Here is an 8872-nt window from a genome sequence, read left to right as displayed (position 1 = left end):
TACATTTCTAGAAAAACTTTATACGTGGACAGTCCAGAACTCTTTAGTGATAAATAGTAATAAAACGAAAGCTGTTGTTTTCAGGTCAAAGGGGGTAAAAAATGAGCGGAAGTCAGATTCTCTCCTTAGATTCACGTGGTATAGAAATTGTGCAGAGCGTCAAAGTTCTTGGTGTCATGTTTAATGAATACATGCGATGGGATGAAACAGTTCAGATGATAGCGAAAAAACTATCGAAGGTGGTGGGTATAATTTATAAGCATAGAAAAACATTACCCCAGTCTGTACTACGACTCCTTTATAACTCTTTATTCTACTCTTGTTTTAATTACTGTTTCTTGGTATGGGGAAATACTACTTCTGCAAATATTCATCGTATTCATATACTTCAGAAAAAAGTAGTTCGTATTTTGTGTAACGAAGCACATGATAGCCACACGGCACCACTATTCAAGAAATTAGGAATTGTTCCAATCACGAATCATTATGAGTATAAACTTGCCCTGGCATATAAAGCAGCGATAAACCACCCGGGAAACAGTCTTCTTTCTCTTTCCTGCCTTCACTCACAAAACACTTCGTATGCCACCCACCATGCCGACGCCTGGACGGTCCCGCGCTCGAGAACAAACTATGGAAATCAGATGGTGAGATACCAGCTGCCCAAAATGTTAAACTATTTTTTGTCGCGTAATATTACAATTGAAAACTGTTCTAACAAACGCATATTATCTTTAATAGTTTCGTGAGAAATCTGACTGTGTACTCTTGAGAGTGTTTTTTGTTTTGAGTGCCTCTTCTGCTGTTGCTGTTGGGGGAGGAGAGGGCACTGTCAAGCAGTTTTGTACTGCTTTTTTCCCTCCTCCCTCTCTTCTTGCTTGAAGAGGAATAAAGAAACTTGATACTTGATACTTAATACCAAACCTTTTATTTGCAATGTACAAAAAAAAAGCTTAGGCTAAAAAAAAATTAAAGAAAAGAACTCGTACGTGTTTACGCAGAACGAAGAGTGCCTGAAGTCACTGAGAGGAGAACGGCGGGGGTTCTCTTTCAATGGACCCTTGCATCGGCGGTCTCTCACGCTATTCGGAAAACGCGCGAAAAAAACGCCACACCATTCACGTGACCCGCCCCGGCCAACCCAAAAACTCCACCTTTGCAGCGTAAAACAATCGTCTGCTTCAAGCGCCATCACCTTGGAAATTGCCTTCTCAAGATTTTCACGCGCATCCGATGTAAAAAATAAAAGCCGTTTACAACTCCCTGCAACGCCGAACTAGAGCGCGGCTCTTGGGGAGAAGGCGGGAAGGGTACTGAGGGGAGGGTATACCCCTCCTCCCTCCTCCTCACCCCCTCATCCTTCCTGCTACTCCTCCCTCCGAGCAGCGTCGGCGTCGCCGACGTCGTAACCGTGAGGTCACGTGACCCTCGTGACGTCGCGTGACCCTCGTCACCTCACGGGGGTCACGTGACCTCACGGTTACGCCGACGGCGACGGCGACGCCGCTCAAGCCGGAAACGTGCGCCCAAAAGCTGCGCTCTAAAACTTTGATAAGGTGTATAGTGCTTTACCAACTTTACGACAGACTAGTTTCGAAAAGTGCGAACTCGGCGTTTATTTGTTAATCAACCGCGTTGCGTCGACTTTCGTGTGTTGTCCCATAGGGCGGGCCGCCTCCTGGAACCCTGAGTACCACGTAACACCCGCCGAGCTGCTCTGTCGACCATGTTGTGGGCAAAACACGCGGATCAAAAGATTGCGTCAGAGCCGTTTATTGAGAGAGTTTGGCCATACATTGTTTTGAAGAGGCGAGTATCTAGGAGCCAACCAGAGGTCGCGAAACAGCCCCTAGCGGTGGTCGTGTGCTCTAAATATGTGACACGACTAATTTGAGCCGTTTTAGCGTCGCTAGAGTGAAAAAGTTTAGCTCTCGGTGACTGAAAACTTTGTGCACGTGAGGTTTTAGTCACGCCAATATTCAAGTGTAGAATAAACGAACGTGTGCTCCAAGCCGGTTCCGACTTGCTAGAAACAGCGTCTCAGCTGAGACGGGGAAAGAATGCACTGCCAAAGCCAGCGCACGAGCCGAGCGGGACTCCGCGTCTCAAGACGCTCGCGCGCCCCATCCTTTGTACTGTTTTCTTTCAGCCAGTCTCGGGACGCTGTTCTAGCAAGCCAACATCAGCAGTCCAGGCAAAGCCATGGGCACGAGCGCGTGGCTTTGGAAAGTGTCTCCTATGCACGAGTTCTCGTACAAACAAAAACGTTTTGCTCAGCTAGGCTCACGCGCCTGTGCCTTTTTCTTCACTGCAGACATTTGTGAGATGGAGCGGAGAAGCCGATATTGAACGCTTCTATTTCACGCTTTAAATGTCGTTTGCAATATTGTGACGTCGCGGTCTCCTGATTGGTCATAGCTGTGTCACAAATTTAGTTTACGCTCTAAGCGCGGGGGGAATATTCGGCGCTGGCGGCGGCCTTTGCTCCGCCTATTGGCCAAACTCTCCCATACACGGCTCTGGATTGCGTTACTCTGCTCCGCAGGAGCTATATAACGCCACGGCCACTCGATCCCCCCTGTTGGTGCGGCCTGCCGATGTTTTTCCGAAAATAAAAGAGCGCGTGTGAGAGGAGAACTTCTCCCATTTTCCGTGGGGGCGCTGCACATCGGTGAGCGGTCTTGTGAGCTGAAAGCTATACTCTGTTTCACCTTATGTTATACCACAGGAAAGGCTGTAAGCGCGAGCTCCTTGTTCTGCAGATCTCGGCGGCACAAGCTCTCGTGCGGTAAGGGGGGGAGGGGTCACGTGACCCCCGGAGGTCACGTGACCCCGTCCCCCCGAGGTCAGGTGGCCCCCCGGAGCATATTCAAGTATGCGGGGAGGAGGAGGAGAAGGAGGAGGAGGAGGAGGTGGGGTCTACGCTCCCCTCAGTATCCTTCCCTCCTCCTCCTCAAGAGCTTCGCTCCAGTTCGGCGTTACAGGGAGTTGTAAATGGCTTTCACTTTTTTATCTGCTAGCCCGTGTAGCTTCTGTATAGCCTTTTGCTTATTTGCTTGTGAGGACTCCAAGACTCGTTTTAGCGAGTAACTCGGTGCGCCCAAGACTGCCCAGCTGTTCCTCGAAACATGAAGAGTACAACTTGTAGCACTGTGCGCTGCTCAAACAACCCACTGCACAACCCGGAGGTGCTTTTTCACAAGTTTCGAACGGACCGGAAATCGGAGAAGGCGCGGGTGAACGCTGTTTGACGAGTGGACTTTGGATTTCGGCTTTTAAGCGCCCGAGGAAAAAAGGACGAAAAAGCAGACGTGTACAGCCCAGCACACGTGTGTTCGGGCGCCGCGGCCTACGCCGGAGAGCCTCAAAGCTTCGTGTCTGAGACTGACCCGAAGCGCGAAAGCGAACGGGTCCCCAGTACTGTACGTCACTGGCTGCGCGGCGTAGAGCAACGCCGCTTCATCCACGGAGCCCCGATGACGATTTAGGCCTAGCGACGAATACGGAAGATTGCACGCACGGCGACAGCCACTGAGTACGGCACCGAACGAGTTCACTCGTTTTTCAGTCGCTAGCTTTTGTATACAAACGACGAGTACGGCATAGCGCACGCACGGCGGCGGCCGCCGAGTACGGCACCGAACGAGTTCACGGGTTTTCCAGTTGCTAGTTCTTGTGTATACGCACTAACTCTTGCTACATATGCTGGATATCTACCACGTATACAGAATTAAAACAAAATCAGCTTACCTCCTATCTGTAGACGGCTAGCGCAACAGAGGTAGGTGCTGCTCGGCCTGCGTACTCGTTGAACGAGAACGATCCTGACGTCACGTTCACATAGCGGCTTATTTCCAGTGTGGCCGGGGTCTCGAGCGGCTAGTTTCGGTTTTGTTGGCCGCGCCCCAAACAAAACTTTGAGGCTTCGATATCTTTAAAACTACGCACAATAACGAGAAACAAATTTCATTTTGGAATTCAGGGACGCCCTGACTGCACTAAAAACTGTCATAATCCAAAAATCGAAAGTGTGGACCTGAGTTGCCCTTTAAGCTTCGCCTTTAGGGGTGTAGCGTGATAGCGTTATCGGGTCCCGTTCGCAAAGCCTTCTCATATAAACTCTGGCGCTCGTTCCCAAACCGTGCAAGCGCGTTTGCGTGGTCTAGTTGGTAGCGTCACGTGTCACATGACGTCACATGACGCCACGTGTGGCGTCATGTCAAGCGACGCCTGACGTCACACGTGACTGTGACGTAAAAAGGAGTTTTCGTAGACCGTGTTTCCACGTCAGCTAAGCCCACCGCAACCAAGAAGCCGCTACTGCGCCTGCGCGCAGGCGCAGTTGTGGATTCCTCGTTGGGGAGCGGCGCAGTATGCTTCCTCGTTGCGGACGGCTTAGAGAAGAATGATATCCGATCTACGAAAACACCCTACTGACCCTATCGATCCGATAAATTTAGCGGAATATTTTTCGTGGCCATTTTAACGGGTCGCTATAGGGCCATAACGTCACAGCCACGTGAGATGTCAGATGCGTGATGTCAAAGAGGGCTACGTGCGTTGCATCATGGGATTTTTGGTTCCATCGACGCCGTATTTTCTGCGACAGGAGCTCTTAAACGCTATCGCGTTAAAACATCTCCCTGCCTTTATCATCCTGTCAGAGACTACAGAGCGAGGTAGGGTGCACTCGGCGACGACGTACTCAGGACGCAGCTGAAGAATGTCTCCACCCGTGCACGTAAACACAGCACGTGCGCAGAGTGCTGGATCAATGGACAGATATGGCTGAGCCGGGTGAACCGAGGTGATGAGCTTGCGCCACCTGGCCAAAGCCGCTCGCTTCACACCGCGGTAAGCGACGGGTTAGTGAACGAGGCGGCTTCCATTATCGTTGTTACTCGTGTTTTTAGTAATAATTTTCAGATTATAGACGCAATTTGTTTTTTCGCCACACAGTGTTGGTGGTATCTGACGCAAGGTAATTCAAACGAGCGAAATGCCTGGTTTGTTGGTTTTCGTCGAGCCTGTCGAAGAAGCTCGAGCGCGACTGTCTCGTTTAAAAATGCAAGAAAAAAGAAAAAAAACAACTGATGTCTATTGAAATGCCTATAGTTAGTGAGGACTATTCAATGGTGGCTTGATTTAGACCCAGTACAGAGATTAGATGATTGTGTCACTAAACGGAAAGCACTCTCGAATAAACCCGGGTTGTGTCCAACAGCCTTTTGTCTCGAAGTCTTCGGAAACTGGGATACTAAGAGTCCAAAAAGCGAATCGAATTATTCGGACGATCACCGTTCTATTTGAAACTCTAATATTGGTGGAGCGCCCCAAAATATAAAACATCGTTTGTGACTTTTTTTACTTTTTTTTATTTAGGATGCCTATTGAAAAAAAAAAATAGCACTTTAAAATAGAAAGCTTGGAATTTAGTTCGACCGCCGCCTGTTCGTATTTTCTTCTTTTTCGTCCCAATTACTTTGCCCTTTCGTATAAAATCAAGGCTAAAAGCCTTGGGCGCAAAGTTTCTTAGGAAATGTCCCCGTTCCAACGCCAATCTCATACACTCTAAAGTCAGCTCATTAATTTCGGTCGCGGTTCAAAGAAAATCGGAGAACTATGCTAAACTCTCGGTCAATTGGCTGTGCCTCGGATTACCGAACGCCTAATCAATTCGCATAATGGACGAATAAAAATGCCGGATTTTCGACGACACAGGCGCGGCCGTCTTTCATCGTGTGGCAAGTTCCTAATCCCAGCGCGCCCTTCCGCCAGACTCAGTTAATTAATTACTTAGTCCTCGGTCTCTTAATTAGCAGCACGACATCCCTTTCCTCGCCACGCAACTCCAGTGGACGACACCAATCCGCCCACGACTTTCTTTCTCAAAGCGAAAACTTACTCGGTGTCTTCTATACTCACTCTCACAATAACTTGGCAGACTGCGAAGTGAGCCAATCAACGCGTCGGACGGAAACACGTGACCATACTCTATCTCACTATTTGTGCGCAGTGTTTTCAAAGCCGCCTTTGTCCGAATTTTGTGTGACACGGTGACAAAAGCGACTTTGGGGCACAAAAGGGAGCGTCCGGGTAAGTGGCGTGTTCCTCTTTCTTCTTTTCTCCAAATGCTTGGGGTACGCTCTCGCCCCTGTGTTTTTGGTAAGGGCTGTAACGTGCTTCGCCTGCGTCGCTCTGTTTTGCTCGAAGGGGCCCGCTCGCTCTTTGCCAAGTTATACCTTGGAACGAAGTACATCACACTACCATCTTACAGCTCTCGGCTTCACCCCAAGAAGAAAAGAAAAAAAAAAAATCTGCAATAGTCAAAGAGCCATTACCACGTTAACTACTCGTAACAAATCCTCCTTCCTTTTTTTTCTCTTTCACGGTGCATTACTTAGATTCACAAGACCGTGGTACGTGGATCCCCATTCAGCATACTCAAAGCTGTTCTTTGTTGTTGTTTTTTGCTACCTTTGTGGTTTTTGTGTATTAAGGGGTGGAAATATAAAGAACGCTGGTAAACTTTTGATGAATAACGACATTTCTTTCCCGGTGCGCTTGCGTGCCCGCGATTGTGTTATATACAAAACATAATCATTCATACCATATGCCCAACTAACTTTGAGGAGTAATCTTAGCTTACTAACTAAAAGGCGACAAGCATGCAAAATGACTTTAAATGGCAGTTCACATAGTGCATCGTTCTCGTGACACATTGCTACTATTCCAGTAACGGCCTATCCATTATATAAACACCTGGGACTTCATCTCACATTCGATCTATCGTTGACTACTCACATTACCTCGGCCACACTGACACTAACCGCGAGCAACACTTTCAATGAAACGACTATCATAAATTAGTTTGGTGAGGTCCAAGCTAGAATACGCTTCCGGCATGTGGTCTTCATGGCAACCATATTTAGGTAATATTCTATAAACCGTTCGAAACACAGCACTTATTTCAATTTATTCCGACTAGTCTTCATGTTCTAGCATGTCTGGATGATGCCGGTCAACAAACCTGGACACACTGTCTCTTTGCCGCACAGCATTCCGTCTCTCCCGTCTTCGTGAAATCTGTTACCACAACAACTACTTCAGAGAAACTTTACGTGCGCCCTCTCATCGTAAATTATATGTGCAACTTCTTTGCCCGTTGTTTTACAGCGGAGCTGTTAAGGGCTAATTTCCCCAGGATCATGTCCACCAGCAAAGAAATTATGACACCGAACTCTGGAGAGCTATCGCCATCTATGAGCGACGGCGGCAACCACAAAACCGGCTAGTTGCCGCCGTCACTCATAGATGGCGGTAGCCGTCCAGAGTTCGGTGTCATCACCTATGAGCGACGGCGATGTGCGCAGCAGCACGAATGGTTCCGCGACAGCCGCGAGGCCGATATCGCCTAAAGTTCCACTTCGTCGAGCGCTTCAGATTCCCTTGCTGAATGAAGAGCAGATCGCTCGACTGGGAAGCCACCGCCGAAAACAGAAGCTACAGCTCCGATGCACTTCCTTCTTCACCAGAGTATGAAGGCTGAAAGTTTTTTTTAATCACATTTCTACATTTCTATTACCTCTAAAGGGAATATAACGCGCGACCTGAACACATCGTTTCCATAAACAACTCAAATAAATTAGCAGCAACCACTCTCCTCTTTCCTCTCTAACCGACGTAAGTAAATAGTGTATTTATTTACGAGAAAAGAGTCAAAGTACAGGCTAGCTGGTGGAAGTCAACCATTTCGTCGTTTACCCTGAGACTGGGGTTTTTTTTGAAGAGCAGAAGTAACAGAAAAACAGACATGTTTCTGTTACTTCTGCTCTTCAAAAAAAAAAAACCCAGTCTCAGGATAAACGACGGAATGGTATTTATTAGTGTGTTCATGTTGCCCTCCCTCTTCAGAGATCAACTCGACTTTCTGACGTTACGCTGCTGTGGTGGCGCTGCTGTCGGCATTGCGCATGCGCGGATGCTTGTAGACAATGGGTTGGTGTATAAAACTTATATATTTGCCCACATGATGATGATGATAGTGATGCAGCCATTCCACCCATTATTGTTATCGTAAAGTTACTCTAATCTTTAGAATGTTTTCGCTCTTTTTCACATCCCGTGAAATCCTTCTAGTCGCGTTCTGAAACGACAAAATCAGGCTTCATTGTCTCTGTTTTTCATACGAAAGCAGACAAAGATGGCAAACCAAAAAAAAAATAAAAAGGTATCGATTTTCTTTTGTCTTCGATTTTGATGGAAATTGGCCGATTGCATTAATATCCCCTTGTCAAAATATTGCCAAAATATTTTATAAAAAAAATTTCCCCCGAAGGTAACGAATTTTCCGATTACGCCGGCCGCGAGGGTTCCAGGAGGCGACTCTCTACTGGTAACAATGAAAAATCTCTACTTTTCCCTGTCCGTGTACGTAACCGGCGGGCAGGCGGACGAGCAACCCGGCGCAGCCACGAAGCGGCTTTCGGGGAGCCAGTGATCGAGATTATTTTTTCACAGCTTCAAGGCTGAAAGGACTTTTGCAATGGGCAGAAATTTGTTATCTGCGGTAGATTGTACGAACAGTGCCGTGAAACGCTTTTTTTATACGCTTGTTTTCGTGGGAGAAAAAAAAAAAAAAAAGCGCTTTTCGGCAGCCACTTCAAGGTGTTTCTGCGCGAAATGTCTGCCGAGAGAACCAGTGTCGCATGGAACTTTCTCGGTTATGCTCGGAATAGTTTATAGAGTTACGGGCTTCAGTACGCGGCTACATACTTTACAGCCGCTTGCTCAGAGGTGACTATCCTCCTGGGGCTGGAGAACAGCTTCACTGAAGAGAGGCGAGCTACGACTCAAGTCGGCTGTAACCACT

The sequence above is a fragment of the Ixodes scapularis genome, unplaced genomic scaffold, assembly GCF_016920785.2.
Source record: "Ixodes scapularis isolate PalLabHiFi unplaced genomic scaffold, ASM1692078v2 PGA_scaffold1__304_contigs__length_218370807, whole genome shotgun sequence".
Classification (NCBI taxonomy): Eukaryota; Metazoa; Arthropoda; class Arachnida; order Ixodida; family Ixodidae; genus Ixodes; species Ixodes scapularis.
This window is presented reverse-complemented; position numbering follows the sequence as displayed.